We start from the raw sequence: 20,210 nt of genomic DNA on the forward strand, positions 1-20,210 counted from the left end.
CTTCTGATAGCTGTTGGATTTTAACCTCTTGGAAACAATCTCTTCTCTCCCATATCCTTTAACCCATTGCATCTGGAGGCTGGTGCTGACACAGCTGCTTTCACAAGAAGAGACCTTTAACAAGTTGCCCACTCCCATGGTCTCACAGCTGCTACTCTGCTTCCCACCTCCAGGCTGAAGGGTGTTTTATTTCTTTTTGTGAGGTAGGATGGAGGTACACTGAATTTTATTTCAGTTGTAGCTCAGTGGTTGCTCCTGAACTGCTCCAATCCAAAATAAAAGAAAACAAAATTTGCAACGTTTATCCTTCAAAAGAAATTAAAGAAGTCACATGCACGTGATAGTGAAGAATCGTCACAGAAAGGGATTAAATGCTACACAGTAAATATTAACAGATATGGAGCAAGTATGTATCCCACTCCTGCTTTTGCACTCTTTCCTCTCATCATTATTCTATCTTAGCAGCCAGCTCTGTTTCTGCTTCCTTCCATCTGGCAGCTCTCAGAATAATCTCACCCACCTGTTAAATGAGAGAACGTCAAGTTAAATTTACAGCAAGGCCTGGAAACAGGATGCTACAGAGAAGTATTTTAATTAAAATCCTCTAATTGAATGCATGCTTCCTTGTGAAAAGGGAGGTGCCAAGAAGGGCCTTGATGTCACCACCTCTACCCCTGTTTGCCAAAAAAGGGAAACAATTGAAACCAGCTCTCAAGGTGAAAAGAGGAAAGGGCATTTCCAGAGAGTTTGCCAGGGTCACCCTTGCAACGATGTTAGATGGTTCGTGGGAGGTTTGCCCTTTACCGGAATCAGAGCAGAAGATATTACAACAGCTCTTCTTCTGGTCAGGCATTCTGCAGAGTAACAAGATTCCACATGTTAGAGGATGGGGAATATCTCTATGAAACCTGAACTCTGGATAGAAATCTGACAAATATAAAGCCTCTCTCTGATGTGGAGGTCACCATGGTGTGAGTTCTCCTGGGAATGCTTCACAGTCAGCTTCATTAGGCAAACAAGTGGGATTTAAAGACTCACTTCGTGGCAGTTTCTGGCACAGAGAGCAACTGGATGGAGAACAACATTTTCATAGGGAGAGATGGAAATTGATAGCAAGAGACAGAAGTCTATAGATCCCAGTGGGAGAGCCTGGATTACCATGTCTGGATGGGGCCAGTGGACCTTCATCCGGACGCACTGTCAGCCTGGGATCTGCTGCAGGATATTAAATGCAGTGATAATACGTTAAATTACAATTGCCCAGTAAACACACAGCTCTCAGAGAGAGGAATAACAGAGTGGGTATGTTCAAACAAATAAGAGTGGGAGTCAGGAGGAAGTATTTGGGGAGAAGAGGGAATTAACAAGTGCTGTAGAATTGCGTCACTGCAGTGTAACTCTAACTCTTCTAAATACTATGCAAATCCACTGACACTATATACTTCCTGAAACCATGACACCTCTGACTTTTCTTTCCTTATTATATAGTAGTTAACTGTTATGAAAAGAGAGCTACGGAGAACAAAATGCACGGTACATGCCTCTATCTAAAGACACAGTAGTACTAGTAACAATTTACAACATTCTGCAGTATTTACAGGTTTTTCCACTAGGCTTCCCAGAACACTTGGAGGGGGAACTATGGTACCACTGCATTCCTGTGCCTCCATGCTGGTAAATGTCACTTCTGAGGAGCCTCAGGTCAGAGAGGAGAAAAGATCCCAGCACCTTCAGCCCTCTTTCCTTGACAACAGAGAATCCTTTCATAAAACAGATTCATTTTATATTTTGATGTTTTAATGCTTCATTGGACAATTTAGAAATAGGAAAATCTTACATCCCTTCTTGAGAAATCTGGCAGGCATTTTTTGGCTTATGCTGGGATAGCAAAACCACTGGCAAACCCACCAGTCTTTGCTAAAATTTAAAATTGAGAGTCTGAGTGTTAATCACATTTTAACACCCTTTGGGAATGCTGGGGCATCAGGAACAAAAGTCTGAAGACTTAGGGAAGGGTAAATGTTTATTTTATTTTATTTTATTTTATTGTTGGTTTTTGTTTGTTTGTTTGTTCACAGAACATTCTGGGATACAAGAATGACTTCCAGACCAGTAGGAAAGTCCATTTTTTAGGGTAATGGGGAATAGAGACTCCAACAGTTGTCCACTTTGCCTGTATTCTTGTTAAATGAATATTAAGCTTAGTTGCAGCTTTGGATAAGTGTTGTCCAGACTAGGAGCACAGTAGCTGTTCACACACCAGCACCAGTGATTGCATATTATCCATGAGTTATCATTGCCAAGTATACTCTGGAGAATGCTTGATCATCAGTTTGTTGGTTGACAGCAAAGATAGTGGATCAGGAATGCAGGACCATTGAAGCAAACGTAGGGATCTTGATAACAGGGAAAGGGGTTGGAGCGAAATTCTTAGGACTATTTGGAAAAGAACTGCTGATAGAGTTTACTCTGTCAGGCAGAGCTCAAAATATTTGTGTACACAGAGCAGCTTTTAGAATGCAAGATAATGGAAACCACTCATGAAACACTTAACAAGGTTTTTAAAGTTACACCTTGTGAATGTGCTCTACTGTACACAGAACAATTCCACACAAAAATGTGAACAAAAAAAATAGAGAGGCGGAAGATTTCCACTAGAACATTGCTCTATAGCTGCATTACCCAAAGTGAATTGCAAAAAGTGTTAAAAGATTCCGGAAGTGGGATTCAGATCCTCCACTGATGAAAACATTTCTGTAGTTGGTAAAATCTGCATTTTGTTTCTTGTTAAAATGTCTCAGAAGAGTGCAGATGCACAAGAAAAAGTTGATTCTGCCTAAAATCCTTTAAGTATTCTACAGCACTAAGTGCGTTCAGCCATTGACTTAATTCAGACCATATGAACCTCTGGAGTAATTTTCAAGCAATCAGAAGGTAACAGCTCAAGATCAAGGGACAGAAAAATATAGCTAGTGCCACACTATAAGCCATGCACAGTATACTCACACAGAGTGCCAGGAATATCTGTTTCTGCCCAGTTGTTATCAGGCTGTTAAGCTGATATATAAAAGACAGTGAGAAGTGTTGTCACTTGCAGCAGGGATCAACAAGGCTGACAGAGCTCCAAAGCAGCAGCTGTAAACGGAAGAGTCAGTGTCATTTTAAAGGAAGTTTTAGAAGTCAGGAAAGAAAGAAAAATGCAGAGGCTTGAATAAATCAAGGCTGAAAGGAACCTCCCACCATCATTTAGTCTCTCCCTAAAGTTCATGGTAGGGAAAAGCTAAATGTGATCAGTTACAGAGGCTCTGGGATATCAGGCTGCTGTTTCAATTAAGTAAATATTCAGCTGGAGTAAGGAACACACAGCCGAGGGAAATCGCAAATTGAGGTGAGTTAGGTAATGTTTGCTTGTTTTGGGTCTCCCACTGAAGCTCAGCAGTGGTATGACAGTGAAAGGGGTTCCAGTTTGTAGATGCCTGTAAGAAACAAGCCTAGCCAGCATGTGGTGTTGCTATCTGGCTGCCTTCTTGGGGCTTTTGGCAGCCTCAGTAACTGTAGCCAGCATCTGAGGAAGTTGTGAAGACTGGGCTCGTCATTCACTCCTAGAATTTGTCACTCCAGGTTGGGTGTGAAGCCAAGCTGTGTGGCCAGAGCCCTGTGTAGTTGCCCAGGGCTGTCCCTGTCTTTTGTCAGCTTGCCTCTCTTCCTTGGAGACACGGTTCCAATTTTTAATGATGTGATCTGGTATGTCTCACTGCTCCACTGACTATTTTGAAGGAAAATGTTAATCACATGAATTTGTTACAAAGAAAAGACTCTATAGTTCAAACCACTCAAATTAGTAGCCTTGTTACTGGCACACTGTGGAGCTTAAGGTATGTTTGAGCCATCACTATCAGCTAAATGAGGATAATATTTTTAGTGAAGGAATGCTGCATTTTGCAAACACTGAGGCTTTTAATGGAAGAACCCACTTCGAGTGTGATTGTGTCACTGCAGATACCATATGATCTGGCAAATCAAGATTTGGGAGCTCCAGAAGCTAAAAAACGATAGCTCTGATAGTCACCCACAATGTGAATTTTCTATGTGAGACCACTGAAAGGCCTGTTTGAAGATGAAAGCCCCCAGGCTACATACAATGGCAACTTCATATGTGAACACTGCTAGAGTGCTTTAACACTTTGGGGTGCTTGAGGTCTAGAGAGTGTGAGTTTCCACTGCTTAGCAATGCTTGCCCATTTCAAGAACAGTGTGGGATCTCCAAAGGGTATGCTGGGCTGTCACTTCCACTGCCAATCAGTCAAGCAAAGAGGTTGTCCCCACTTTTAGTTGTGTTACTCAGGTAAGCTTGGTGTGCTCTGAGAAATGCATTCAAACAGGGATTTCTGGGAACAGATCCTCACCCTTCCTGGAAGCTCCATACGCACTACCTGTCCCAAAACTGCTAGAACTTGTCTACCCTGAGCCATGCGGTGAGCTGTGTGGGCCAACAGCTATTCAGGGAGGAGAAAAAATGTCTCGCCCCAGGCACTACTATTCTAAAAGTCAATATCACCGCTTTGACTCCTTCTCCAAATCCCCTTTGTACTGATGTTGGGTTAAACATCATGTAACTAACAGACGGCTTTTGTTGCTTTCACCTATTTCTTCATTTCCATGCCCAAAGGGAAAATTTCCCAGCTCCTGACTTGAACATGGTTGTTTTCAGTTCAAAATACAGCTGTCAATCCCACATAAAACATGGGCTCCATTTCCTGCTCTTTCATTCCCTGGAGACAGAGGAACTGCTTGGTCTCTCTGCTTTCCCCCCTCTCCTATCACATCCCTCCCTACCTCTTTAAAGCTATTCCTTTGCTTGTTTTTTGTGTTTTTTTTTCTTCACAAATTTCCTTACAGCTGTACTCTCCTCTGCAGATCATTGCCCTTCATATCCTCATTCTGAACCACTCTGCCCACTCTTGCCTTGCCTCTCAATTCTCTGCACTCCCTCAAGCTCACCCATACCCAATGCTTTTGGCCTCCTCTTCCCTTGTGGACCCTGAGCTCTCTTGTGCATCCTCAAGCTGTGACTGTAGCTAATAGCTCCCCATACTACACTCCCTACTCCCTAATTCCTGCCTGGATTTCTAAGAAATGGCCCCTTTCCTTTGCCTTTTCAGACTTATTCTCCTCTGTCTATAAGCAGCCTGCCAACCTCTTACAGGCTTTCATTTCCAGGAGCATCCAGCTGGTGGAAGGCTATCGCCGTCTTGGCTGAGGACCAACTCAGTACAAAGTTACCGGGAGTGATTGCTTGGTTGGTTGAGAGCCCAAAAGAAAATGCTGAAAGATAAAGCTATTCTGAATAATGTGGATTTGTGTCAGCTAATCCTGTGGGAAAAATATCAATATCAGATAATTTGAAACTTGTTAGACATGGTTTGAGGATTTATCCTCTTTCTTGTTTCTTTCTTGGGCTCCTTACTTTCTCCTGTGGGTTATTCATCCTTTTCTCTGTCCCTGATGACTTCTGCTTTCCTTTTTCTACCATTTTTTCTTCTCTTGTGTTCAGGTTACAATAAGGAGTAAATTAACTGAAATCAAAGTTAAAAAAATGAGTCTCAAAAAATACTCTCAAGATGATCACAAGCATAGAAAAATCTGACCTTGAAATGCCTGTAAGAATCATGGAGAAAAACTCAAAACCAACTGCATGTGAAACTGCAAACAGTATGGAGGTGGGGGGAGCAAAAGGAAAATGCATGACAAATTCACATGAAGTGTCCCAGACAGCTTTTGTCTGCACAGAAATGATTTTATGGGATTCTCTGTAGAAAAAAAGGAACAAAAAAATTAAGGACTTGAGTTCAAAAGATCAAGTTGCATTTTCATTGATCTCAGACTTGTAAGAGCTGCCCCATCAATCACAGTTGCTTAAAAATTCCTATTAATGGCCTTGAGTGCTGGGGCTGCCCATATGGTTCATCTTTGTAACATTTGGGCATCTCCTTGGGAGCAGTGTGAGATCTGTCAGTGTCAGAGCCTGATGCTCTGTGCTCATCCCCACATCCCCACAACTGCTGAAAGGAAAATACTGTTACTACAGGCTTGAAGATCTCCATATGATTCCAGACAAAATAGAACAGAGGAGGATAAAGGAATGAAGACCAGAGGATTTGACTTTCACAGATGCTGGGGACTGCTCCAGACCAAGGTAAAAACTCACTGTATATTCCAGGAGATGTCTCATGGAATTACAGAATCACAGAATTGTAGGGGTTGAAGGGGACCTCTAGAGATCATCTAGTCCAACCCCCATGCCAAAGCAGCTCCCTAGCCCAGGTTGCACAGGTAGGCATCCAGGCGGGTCTTGAATGTCTCCAGAGAAGGAGACTCCACCACTTCTCCGGGCAGCCTGTGCCAGTGCTCTGTCACCCTCACTGTGAAGAAGTTCCCATGCACATTTGTTAGGAAGAGACACCTGGATTTGGCCATCAGCACCCTGTTCTGGATGTCCCTGCTGGAGCAGTGGGATTGGACCAGCCAGACCCTGAGATCCCTGCTAACCTCAGCCAGCTGCGATTGTGTGGAGGTGCTGCATAAGGAGCTGAGTGTACATAGCTAGTAGATACTTTCCAGCTAGGAAGGAAAATCAGGAGAATTCCCTGCCATTATGCTGAGTAATGTAATCAACACCACAAGAGTCATCAAATCTTGCCATATACAGCTTGAATTCTTCTTGTTCTGAGCAGCAAAGTCAGCATGGTGGCAAATCCCTGAGTGGTGATTATCAGTACTTTGTACATGTCTGTACAGCTGTGCTCCTCACTGGTTGCTAACTCATGCCCAGGGGTAGCAGATGTGCTTTTACTGAGTTGTCTGGCTGTGGACTTTGGCATATGGGCATCCTTGTTGATACAGACAGAAGATTAGGAATGTGCTTGTTGTTGAACTTGTTTAAGCCTTTCTGCTATTCCACAGGAGTATTCCATCAAGCCAAGCTGACTCCAAACCCTTCATGCCGTAAATTTTCCTTGGAGACAATTCATATCCAAAGCCAAAATTCAACAAAAAATCATTCCCTCTAACAGGCATTCATTTCTCTTTGTACTAAGTTCTCCTTCTTCCTTGCACTGGGGAAACTTCTGTGAGGAGGCATTTCTGAATTGAATCTTCCATTTAAGACTGCACTGGATTTATGTAGTGACAAAGCAATTTAGAAGCATACACTGAAAATAATTGTGCTGTAGCCTGACTTTGGTAAGGATCACAGCATTCATTTTGCCTCTGGTGTCCCAGAAGCTGTGACAAATCAAGTAGGAACCATCACTGTGGCTAGGAGTTCCTTTGAGTTTCCACCATCCTTCTGCAGAGAAATCATAGAACAGTAGAATGGTAGAACGGTTTGGGTTGGAAGGGATTTTTAAGATCATCTAGTTCCAGCCCCCCTGCTATAGGCAGGGACACCTCCCACTAGACCAGGTTGCTCAAAGCCCCATCCAACCTGGTCTTGAATACCTCCAGGAAGGGGGCATTTACAACTTCACTGGGCAACCTGCTCCAGTGTCTCGCCACCCTCACAGTAAAGAATTTCTTCTAAAATCTACCCTCTTCGTGTTGAAAACCATTTCTGCTTGTCCTGTTGATACATAACAAAATCTGCAGTGGGAGGAAAATATTCACAAACCCTATTGCTCTCACACACTCGATTTGCCTCAAATGGTTCACGACTTGTTTAAATAAAAGGGAATTTTCTGCAGTTAACCAAGGTCAATAATGACAGAGGGAGTAGTCACTTCCTCTGCAGATGGGTTGGGAATCATGTGGGATCCAAAGCTCAGGTGCTGCCCACAGGGGTCCGGGGCTAAGCAAAGGTCCATCTGCTGAGGGGAAGGTGACAGTCTGAGTCATACTGTAAGAAAAGCAGTTTGCTGGAGAAGTAAGAATTGAGTTATCAATGGGATTAGCCCTCCCTCCTCAGAGAGCCAGAAAGCCTGCTGCAACAAAGTGCTTGCAAGCACTTTGGATTAAGTTTATTGAACAGAGACCTGGCTAGTGCTGAGTGTGTAGTGACTTTTTCCTACTTCTCATTCTTGGTACACACATACACAGGCACAAGAGAGCTTTTTACAAGCTGAATGTCAGCGCATGTTCACTATTTCACACATTTTCATCTGGTCTCCTTTTGCTTAAATGCCCATGCATCAAAATTTTGAGTGGTCAAGAAAGGTCATCTGCATTCTGTGGACATCTGTTTCTTGCTGGTTCTACTAAAATTTTCTCTTTGTAGCTTCAAGTAACCACCCTGCATATTTTCTTTTGGCCAGTTTGAGTCTGCCTTGCCTGTGCTCATGGCAACAAGAACACTTTTTTTTGGTGGATCCCTTAGGATTCCGGCAAGATGCCACATTCTGTACGATGAGAAATGGTGACCTCATGAAATGGGGAGGGAAAAGAGGGGGTGAGACTGGATTTTTGGTTTTCTATGTTTAAATCCCATCAGGTTTTGTGTTTTCATTTCAAATTCTTTCCAAAATACTGTATCTATTTTCCTTCTAGATACTATGACTGAAATGACTTTATGCTTTGCCTCCACTGATTATTTTTTTAAATAGAAAGAAGATATTTGTCTTCAAAAGCATTTAAAACTCTTCCCTCCAAAAAAAAAAAAGAGACAAAATGGGCATAGAAGTAAAGCAAAATAAAAATGTGTGCTGTAGTAACAGGCAAGTCACAAAGGAGTTAAAGTTCTTTACGTGTGGCCAAATGAAATAAGACCTGGAGGGACACATGGTTCTCTCTCCAGTACCCCCTTGACTTTGAGATGTAGGCCCATGAAATGCCTGGGAGGCAAAATTGGCCCCCATTGTGTCTTATTTAACTTGGCTACTTGAAGAACTCACTTTTTTTTTTTAAATTTGGCTCTTCCTCAGCTCTCACACCTTCCATTAATGTAAATGCCCCTTATATTTCAAATATGCCTTTTCCCCAGCCTTTCATACCATATTGTTTGGACAACTGTCTCTTTTTCTCTGTGCACCTACGCAAGACTGCTGGCACAAGACTGTTCGTCTTTACACAGGCAGGGAGTAAAATCAAACTGAAGAACCCTGTAGCTTCCAGGGGTGCATTTTCAGCTCTGTGTGCAAGTAAGGCTGCAGACCCAGGTATTTGCACTGGCCAGCAGCAGTGTGCATTTTCCTGTCTGTGCAACCCACGATCTTTGCAGGCTCAGCTGGAAACTCTTTCACCATCACTTTGCCAGTTCCAGATCATCCAATTCCAAGTCCTTGGTGTGGGCAGGATTACCACCCACCAGATCAGGGCCCCATCCAGCCAGGCCTTGAATGCCTCCTGGGATGGAGCATCCACAGCTCCCCTGCTCAGTCTGTGCCAGTGCCTCCCCATTCTCGAAGTAATTTCTTCTTAACCTCTAACCTAGATCTCCTCTTTTTTAGTCTAAAACTATACCCCCTTGTCCTATCTCTATCATACCATGTAAAAAGTTGGTCTCCCTCCTGCTTTTAAGTTCCCTTTAAGTACTGGAAAGGCTGCAACGAGGTCTCCCAAGAGTCTTCTCTTCTCTAGACTGAGCAAGCCCAGCTCCCTCATAAGAGGGATTTCTTCATAAGAGTTGCTCAAGCTCTCTGATAAACTTTGTGGTCCTTCTCTGGACTTTCTCTGACAGCTACACATCTTTCTTGTACTGGGAGCCTCAGATCTGGATGCAGTATTCCAAATGGAACCTCACAAGGGCAGAATAGAGAGGGAAAATCACCTCCCTCTCCCTGCTGGCCACCCCTCTTTTGAAGCAGACGAGGATACTGTTGGCCTTCCAGGCTGCAAACACATACTGCTAGCTGATGTCCAATATTTCCACAAATCTTTCTCAGCAGAATTGCTCTCAGTGAGTTCTCCCAGACTGTATACACATCTGAGATTGCCCTACCCAAGTGCAGCATTTTGCACTTGACATTATTGAATCTCATTAGGTTCATAGGGGGCCACTTTTCAGGCTTATCCAGGTCCCTCTGGATGGTATTCTTCTATTGTATCAATTGTACCTCTCATTTTGGTGTCATCAGGAGACTTGATGAGAATGCACTTGATCCCACTCTCTTTGTCATTGATAAAGATGTTGAAGAGCATCACACCAAGATGTACTCCATGGAAATACCACTCATTGCTGGCTTCCACCTGTACATAAAAGCACTGAGCACAACCCTCTGGCTTGGTCTCACTAAGCCTGCATGTTGATGTTGTGGCAGTGCTGTGAGAATTACAGCTTGGACTATCTGTACTTGATGACATCAAAACCATAAATCTCTACATGCCTTGACCTTGGAAAGCAAGGGATATATTTTCAAGTACTATTGCAAGGGGGAGGCTGTCAGTAGATTTCTGAGTATACAAAGCAACAATAACTCTTAAAAATCAATCAACAAAAACAGAATTTAACAGAAAATCTGAAATTATGTTTTGTTTCCATACAAAGCCTTTATTTAGACATAAATATGTCCAACAAATTTGCTGGAAAGCAATCAGATCCTTTTCCCACTGAAAGAAAAGCAGTCTGCACTTGCAGCACTAGAAATATGTTCAACCTCAAGTAAGTACCTATCTAAAATGGCAATGCCCAAAGTGTATGAGAAAAATGAAAGAATGGAATAAGCACAAGCTTTTGAGATCAGGCCAAATGTTGCAGAAGCACATCCATCCGTTTCACTTCAGACTCTGTTTCAGTGACTACTGAGTCAGGAAACATCATAGCTTACAAAACTGTCCATGTCTGGTGATTGCATGGAATACAGAACTTCTTACTGTTTAATGCCACCAAAACAGTTCTAGAAGGTCTTCTGCTGCTACACCTCTTCAGGGATTGAACACCAGCAGCCAATAACATTTTTCTTTCTGTTTTTGCTGTGGAGGAGAAAAAATAATAATTAAAAAAAAAAAAAAACAGAAGGAAATCTGAAGGCCAGGAAAGGGAAATGAATGGCTGGACACTTTGGGATTGCTACAGGCAGCTCTGGTTCAGTGAGCTTTGCTGAGCTGCCACTTTGCTGGCCTGGGAGATACATTAGAAGATGATATTTAGAAATCATAAATAATCTCATTATATTGCAGCTGCTAGCATTCTGGGAAACATGGATAAAAGTAGCAGAGAACTGAATTAAAGAGTCCCCCAGTGGGACAATTGTGGCAACAGCTGAAGGGAGAAAAAAAGCATAGATATTATGGATGAATTAACCTAGAGAATTTTTTAGGTTTGGATTCAATCTCAATTGCATCTCAGCTGCTCTGAGAAATTGTGAACTCCTCACTTTCCTCCTATGGGCAACTCATGGATACTGTATGTTTCTTCTGTTGTAGAACAGTTAGACTTAGAAATAAAAAAACAGCATGAACCACAGCCCACCCAAGACTGCTCCTACACTATTTCCTGAGCCTTAGAGCTGTGATTGCTCTACAGCTAAATTCTGCTGTAAAGCCGAATTGGACATTGCCCCTTGAATTTCTTTTCTCTGACTATGTCTTCTCTTCACGTAATGCGGTATATGATGAAAGCTAAATCATAAACAAACATGGCTGAGAGACTGGTGCAAACGCAAGAATTTTGGGTTCTTTGATCAAAGGATTGGCCTACTCGGCACCTGGCTGATGGATATCACCTGTCTCAAAGGTGGAAATGGATCTTTGTCCACGAGTTGGCAGGGCTTGTAGAGAGGACTTTAAACTAGATGCAAAGGGGGAAGAGGATAAAACCAGGCCCACTGGAGATGAGCCTAGAGGAGTGGTAACAGGATTAGGGGTGAGATGAGGGGCTTGTCTGAAGTGCATCTACACCAATGCACACAGCATGGGCAACAAACAAGAAGAGCTAGAAGCCATTGTGTGGCAGGTAAACTATGACCTAGTTGCCATTGTGGTAACATGGTGGGATCACTCCCATGACTGGAATGCTGCAATGAATGGCTACCAGCTCTTCAGAAAGGATAGGCAAGGAAGGAGGGGTGGTGGTGTGGCCCTCTATGTTAGAGAGTGCTTTGATGTTACTGAGCTTGTGGCTGAGGATGATAAGGTTGAATCCCTATGGGTGAAGATCAGGGAAAGGGCTGACAAGGCAGATATCCTGATGGGGGTCTGTTATAGACCACTTAATCACAATGAAGAGACAAATCAGTTATAATACGAGCAGCTGGCAGAAGCTGCACAATTGCCATCCCTTATTCTCATAGGGGACTTCAACTTCTCTGACATATGCTGGCAATATAACATAGCACAGAAGAAGCAGTTCAGGAGGAGGTTTCTAGAGTGTAAGGAGATAACTTCCTTCTGCAGTTGGTGAGAGAGCCTACAAGAGGAGCTGCCCTGCTAGACCTGCTGTTCATAAACAGAGAAGGTCTGGTGGGAGGTCTGGTTGGGGGCTGTCTTGGACAGAGTGACCTTGAAATGGTAGAGTTCCCAATTCTTAGTGGAGCCAGGATGGGGGTCAGCAAAACTGCTACCTTGGACTCCCAAAGGTTGGACTTTGAATTGTTCAGAGCACTAGTAGTCTACTTAGACTTCAGCAAAGCCTTTGACACTGCCTCCAACAGTAATCTCCTAGAGAAGCTGGCAGCCCATGGCTTGGACAGGTATACTCTTTGCTGGGTAAGGAGCTGGTTTGAGGGCCAGGCCCAGTGAGTGATGATGAATGAATTTAAATCCAGCTGGTGATCAGTTGTGAGTGGTGTTCCTCACAGGTCAGTACAGGGGCCTGTTCTCTTCAATATCATTATTGATGACCTGGACGAGAGCATTGAGTTCACCCTCAGTAAGTTTGCAGATGGCACCAAGTTGGCTGGAAGTGTTGTACTGCCTTGGGATAGCAAGGCCCTACAGAGGGATCTGGATAGGCTGGATTGCTGTGCTGAAGCCAATTGGATGAGGTTCAACAAAACCAAGTGCCAGGTCTTGCACTTTGGCCACAATAATCCCAGGCAACACTACAGGATTGGGGAAGCGTGGCTGGAAGACCAGTGTAGAGGAAATGGATCTGGGGATATCGGTTGATGTTCATGGGCCAGCAATGTGCCCAGGTGGACAAGAAGGCCAATGGCATCCTGGTTGGTATTAGAAATGGTGTTGCCAACAGGAGCAGGAAATTAATTGTCTCCCTGTACTCAGCACTGGTGAGGCTGCACCTCGAGTACTGTGCTCAGTTTAGGGCCTCTCTCTGCAAGAGGGACATCTAAACCCTGTGGCAAGTCCAGAGAAGTGCAGTGAAGCCGATGAGGGGTCTGGAGCATGGTACCTATGAGGAATGGCTGAGGAAGCTGGGATTGTTCAGTCTGGAGAAGCCTGAGGGGAGACCTTATTGCTCTCTATGACTACTTGAAAGGAGGTTGTAGTGAGCTAGGGGTGAGCCTCTTCACTCTTGTAATTAGTGATAGGATTAGAAGGAATGGCTTCAAGTTGCACCAGGGGAAAATCAGACTGGATGTTAGGAAATACTTCTTCTCCTAAAGAGTGGTCAGGAGCTGGAATGGGTTGCCCAGGGAAGTGGTGGAGTCACCAACCCTGGAGATATTTAGGAAGTGTTTAGACATTGTGTTGAGAGACATGGTTTAGAGAGAAATACTGGTGATGGTTGGACAGTTGGACTGGATGATCATGTATGTCTTTTCCAACCTTGGTGACTCTATGATTCTATGATTGCTGAAACCTGGTGCTGAGGGCAACTGCTCTGAACATAGGTCACACATCGATTTGTACATGGCTATGGCCCCACCAGCTGAGATATGGCAGACAGATCACAAATAGATCATGACAATCCCGTCTTATTTAATTTAATTCCTTAGCAGATTTCTCATTTTCCTTTTCCTTCCTCCCTTCCTTCCTCCCTTCATTTCTTTTTCTTGTGAATGAAAACATTTAGCAATTAGCACATTTTGTCTGATATGTTTAGGAACTATAGTCAGTGTATTAATACAACAAATTTAATAAAACAATTTTTCTTTTTCTTTTCTTTTTTTTTTTTTTAATGGAATGAATGTTCCCTTTCAGAGGCTGAGTTTTTTGGTGATATCATTTTTATCTCTGTGGCCAGAAACTAGAACATTGCCAGACCAGTTGCTTTGGTCTATTTCTAATTCTCCATTCAGGGAGGAGGGCAGTTTATTATGTGTTATCCGCACGTATCTCAGCTACCCACTGATCATCTTTCCAGACTCTATGTTGTACCCTTTGCTATGTGTTCATGGCCAATTCTTGCTCATTTTGGATTTATTTTTCATTTCTGTGTAGATTTCTTCAGACTTACTTGACCTCCTTTTGAACAATATTTTCTTCTTTTGTTTTTTACCTTCCCTTGCATCAGCAAACTTTTTGTTGGATTTTTTAATCTGGTCTTTTGTACAGTTTTGCTCCCAGTTTCATAATGTTCACAGCTAGAAGTTAGAATAGTGGCACTACATATAGGAACTAATTTGAGAAAAACGAGTCTGCTTAAAACTCATTATCCAAAATGTATGTCTCCAACTATTCTGGACAGAATGACCCGCATGCAAGGAATGATTAACACTGAACTTCCCCTTCATCTCCTGGCTTCCTTTTGGACAGGTCTTTTATACCTTTCACAAGTCAAAGGTACTGAGCCATGAGAATCATACTTAGTTATCCAACATAAATCTTAAATGACATTGCTGCACATTATCTTCTCATTCCTCATGATGTGTAGTTGCTTTTAAAGCTTCTCCTTGTGTTACAGGAAGATGAAAGTCACAGAGCCCTGTAGTTTTGTTACCATTCTCCTGTTACTGTATCGTAGGTTTTCTTCTAAGACATCAGTGCTGGGATCTTGGTGAAAGCAATATGTTTCTCAGTGTTTACCAGTTTAACTGCTGTTGATCACATCCCCGGCAATCAGTATAAGTCATTATTTGAATCCTTGCTCTTGTATTCCTCTGGTGCTTTTACATACACACATCTGCATTCATACTTTCTTCATACTTCCATAGCAACATAATATAAACCATGGAGTATAGTGCTGGCCCTGGTTTGGATGGTGTTGGCAGGCTATCCTTACATTTATGCTGGGTTAATTGCACCATAGATTGTTCCAGATTTAGTGAGAGAGGCAGATGCAGGTAATTACATCAGGTTTGCAAACATTAGACTGAACTATTTGTGTAAGACATTGAATTGGCTGCAGTTTTTCTCTGTGCATGTTTCTGAGCCAGTTACACCATCTGAAAATCCAACATTATTAACTTTCAATTACCAGAATGCACATTAAGGGAAATATTATAAAACATCTCAGGTGGGAGAGGACCTGGAGGCCATGTCACCCCCTCTGCCATCTTGATTCTCATGAAAGAAATACTGTGAAGGCAATGAATGTTACGGTATGTCATGAGGGTAGTTGTTGATATGGGCTGGAGAGGAAAACCCACCCCAAGCACAAGTACCTTCACTAAGTACATATGCAGGCATTCTTGGCTGAACCAGCACTATGTTCCCCATCACCTTAAGAAGAAGGCTGAAGCTCTCTGCTCACAGACCCAGCTAAGCCAGTTCTATGTCTCTGTAGTATTGCTGAGTCCAGTCAGCTGGAAATAATGTCATGAGGTGTGCACAGTGCCAGTTGCTAAAAGGGAGACATGAACTGTCCTGTTTGTGAATGTGTCCAAGAGGAGCACGCAGAAGCCACTCTATGTATATCAGCAGAGAAGCTGAATGGCAGAGTTTCCAAAACACTCTGCAAATTTAGAACATTGCTGGGATAAGAACAGCATCTGTAGGAACTTCAACCAGTGTAAAATTACACAGGCTCCTAATCCTTCTCCCCCACAGCATACAAGTTCCATATTGAGTTAGAAAAAAAGACTAGCTCTGTGCTCCAGGGATAGTCTGTTGCACAACTAGCCCTGCTGTGGAGGTTTATTGAATCAGCTGATGCTGACTGCTATTCAATACAGTAGCCACGTTCATCACTGAGTTGTTGCAGCACAACGACAAATGCATGCAACACTGTGAGGTGTGATTTTTTTGTCTAGTTGCACATTCAGGATGACCAGGGTCAATGGGGATTACTGTCATGGGTGAAGATCTAGTATTTAAAGAGCTGTGCTCCATGTATCACTCCCACTATCTGTGATCATATTATTTTTCTGCGTTAATAAACAGTTACTGACATGAAAAAGTAGTGCTTGAAAAGAGTTTCAGTGCCCTTGGCTGTCTTCTATATGTTTTCCTACATAGTAATTACAGATTACAAGAAGCAGTCAGGAAACTGAGTGATCCTCTTCCCCAGCACAGTTTTTGTGGGCCTACAGTGGGCTACACAAACTCCTTTCCAGCAGAACAATAGACGTACCTCTAATGATCTTAGAAATGATCCTTTCAACTAACTCCAAATGTGGTATTACTGTCCTGGCCAAAAGACCTGGTCCTGCAGACTGATTCTCTAAAGAATTAAAAAAGGCTGAAGGAATCAGACATTCCTTGAGTGGGAACTGGCTTATTTATAGCAAATAATCCCTTGACCACACCAGCAGCACTCTCTTCATGAAGTTCTGTCGCATTCCTATTAAAGTTTTGTTCCTGGTGCTTGAGTAGCAAATCATTGACATGCTCAGGAATTTCTCTGCCTATCCTTTGGGAGCATTTTTGTGTTTCATTGTTTTGTTTAGAATGATGTCCAAAGTGCAATGCCCAGCAAAATTAATCTGCTAATGCAGGCACAAGATCTAACATACAATCTGTGTTATAGGTGAATGTTCCTAACTGTGTTGAGAAAGAAGCTAAACATTTATTTTATTTTATTTTATTTTATTTTATTTTATTTTATTTTATTTTATTTTATTTTATTTTATTTTATTTTATTTTATTTTATTTTATTTTATTTTATTTTATTTTATTTTATGTCAAATGACTATCTGTCCACCCTCACCTACATAAGTAAAGCCTCAACCAGCATACAATAAATCAACTACAGTAGCAGATAGCACAGTGTGATTTCTGCTGTGGTATATTTAATACAATGTCACAGAGCATGTACTTTAATCTGTGTTTATGTCTGCGCTCTAAGTATTTTGCTTTAGTGCACAGCATTCACATGTCCTCCAAGAACACTATGTTGCACTGTGTGCAATGTTCTGGTATCACTGAGCTGCACCGACTGTGCTCACAGCAATATTTATGACCTCAGCCTGTCAGTGTATAAAGAAATGAAGCTAAATAAAATTTCAAGACTTGCTGACAAATCTGCTCTGATTATTTTTGCTCCTATCATCTTCATTCGTGTAATGGTTCGGAAGGTTTACATTTGGAAGGGTCTATGCTGCAAGATGAGAGATCTCCTATCATGAATATTTCCACTACCTTTCCTGGCAATTGGACTGGTCTTTTAAAAAAGGACTCTTCATACAAAGAGGTATGCGACATTTCATCTTTTAATTTTGGAACTTCTAACTGGGAGATGCAGAGCTTTCTGCACTGTAAGCCTGGCTAAGAGCAAATGGGTAAAGCATGCTGGAATAAAGACCTTTGGCTTATGTGGTACTTCCCTCTTGACAGATCCTCTCTTGGCTAACATGAATGTGACAAATGGAATTAATGGGAGAGTGCATGCAGGATACCTGGCCTTGGTGTGGCTTTTCTGAATGTGATGATGTCATGTGGCCTTCTCCACAATGATAAAAGGAGTAAGGGCTTAGTCCTTCTCCTCTGCCTGATATAGGAATTTATGTCTTTGAGACTGTAACCACACTGTCAAAGCTGCTTAAAGTTAGACAAGGAGTTCAAGTTTTGTGGCGAAATATGGAAAGAAGGAGAGAAAACAGCTGCATCTTCTCCCCCTGCTCACACTAGCTTTGCAAATCAAAGGTTCCTGAGTGAGAGCATGTCCATGCCAGGAAGGCTGGCTAGCCCTGTGGTTATGGCAGCTATCCAAAGAGAGGGAATTTTCCAGGTATGGCTTCTGAATTCTGTGTACTGTGACTCACATCTCCCGTGAGGGAAGCTGGTCCCATGAGGATGTCCCAGACTGGCCCTGGCACATCTCTCACATTGCTTGGGCATTGCCTCTTCTCTGGAAAGCCTCAGAAAAATGTGGAAATAACTCAGAGACTTTTGTCCCTGTGGAATCAATGGGGAGAGAAAAACCTCTGCTGTACATACAATATCTCGGTCACACAGTGAGTTCAGTTCAGATTCACTGCTCACTCAGTTTTTTAGGGTGTCATGAGTTCTTAAGCAGTGTATCTGCTCAGGGGAGTGTTATGCTGTGAGGATTTTACCTGTACACCTAAATAATTAATTTTAACTTGCTTTAAAAAGGGCCTGTTAATTTTGATGCTACCTTCCTAACACTGCTCAACTTTTACTTCCTTCATTGACAACCAAGGAAAAGTTTATTACATTTTTTCCATTTTACTGTTGTGAAACTTCCACAGAAAGTCATATTTATGTTTGTACTTATAACTTTACATTATGGAACACACAGGCCTTGCTCAGTTTTTTTTTCCATCCACTTTATATATTTCACTTACCTATATAAGATCTAAATAAGAAAAGACTATATTAAATAGAGTCAGTAAATACGGTTAAGAAATGCTGACCCTGAGATCAGTAAGTTTCATACTGAAGGCAATTGGACAGAGTAACATTATCTCAGTATGCTGGAGGTTGCCAGGATCAGGGATAGCCTGCTCAATACCTTGAAGTATCACACTGCTGAAAAATCTAAGTGATAGTTTCAAAGGCCTTTCCAATGTGTTGCTACTAAAATGTATGGAAACTGAGAGTCTGGTTATTCATGCTAATATTGAATTCTGTGCCCTATGCTGATCCTTTGCTTTTTTTTTAACCATCGTGTCCAGTGATAATTTTGGTTGACATTCATTCTTTGTTTTAGCAAAGTTTGGAAACATATGTTTTGATACTGAGAAGGATTTTACTTTAGTCAAATCACATTCTTTTACTGGTTGAAATACAGGCACACTCATAAATATTCAAATAGAATAAGTAAGAAAAGCAGTATGATTTTTTTTGCTTATAATCAAAAGGCTGCACCACACTGATGTATGAGACAGTTTTTCAAAAATAAGCTTATTAAGCTGAAAAGTGATGAATCTCATTGAGGGGATCTCAAGCAGAGACTGAAGAGGAGACTGGGCACTCCACCGGTCTCTGTGCCTGGACAAGGGGCAACCATTCTATCTGGCAAACAAAATGTCCCTGGGGAGCTGTCCTCAGGAAGGTCACACTCTCCTTTCCTTTCTTCTTCAAAACTGGGGCAACTCTCAGGCCATAGGCCCCAACTCCCAGCACTGTCATGTTTTGTTCACTGTGAGACACTGTTAGAATGCCATCACCATGGCCTCTTGCTGTCCCAAGCTACCTCACTGCCTTCTATTCTCAGCCACATATATATGGGGACCAAGGCCAGGATGATAGTTGCTGAGTGGAAGCTGCCACTGGTGTTACATTGTGAGGTATACAAGAAGTTTTTCTTCAAAGGAGGAAGCGTGGTGCATTCTCCCATCAAAAAGCGGTGGCTAATGGGCAGGAGAAATTACATTGAGTCCATAGAGGTGGACCTGCTTGAGTGCAATTGAGAGCTTGTGGAGGTGAATCCATAACAGGATGAAGGACTGCTGAAAGTGAAACCACATCTCTGGGATAGATCCATGCAATTCTTCACTCTCAGGCAGCCTGCAAAGAGACTCTGACCCAGTCACTGAAGGGTCACTGAGACTTGTTCACCTTCTCTGTAGTGGCCACCTCACTTCTAATAATGAATATTCTATCCTGCAAGTTTACCATTAATGAGGAAATTCAGAACTCCAGAATCATTCTGTGGGCTCACATGGCACATCTATTTCTGGTAATTCTTCTTTTGACAGCCAAGGCTCATATGGAGCATTTTGCATTTCTTGCTCTCACTCCTCCTAAAGGCTTGTGATCTCTTCTTCACTGTGTCCTGAGGAAGAGGAGTGGGCAGATACTGGATTCTTCTCAGCTGCTGTGCTTGGGAGTCAGGAAGAGCCTGGTGGAGGGACCCAAGTTCCATGGGACCTTGAGGAGATGTGAAAGAAGTTGCAGAGGCAGCTGTTCCTCTGGAGAAGCAGAAGACTTATGTTCTGACAGGAAGATGTGCTGAATTTCGGTATGGATTTTGGTTATTTTATTATTCTTGAGTGTTATGAAAGTACCCTAAGTCACTTTGCCTAAAAAATGCT

The sequence above is a fragment of the Cyrtonyx montezumae genome, unplaced genomic scaffold, assembly GCF_038088225.1.
Source record: "Cyrtonyx montezumae isolate F1298 unplaced genomic scaffold, pur_monq_1.0 scaffold_3, whole genome shotgun sequence".
In the NCBI taxonomy this organism is placed as follows: domain Eukaryota; kingdom Metazoa; phylum Chordata; class Aves; order Galliformes; family Odontophoridae; genus Cyrtonyx; species Cyrtonyx montezumae.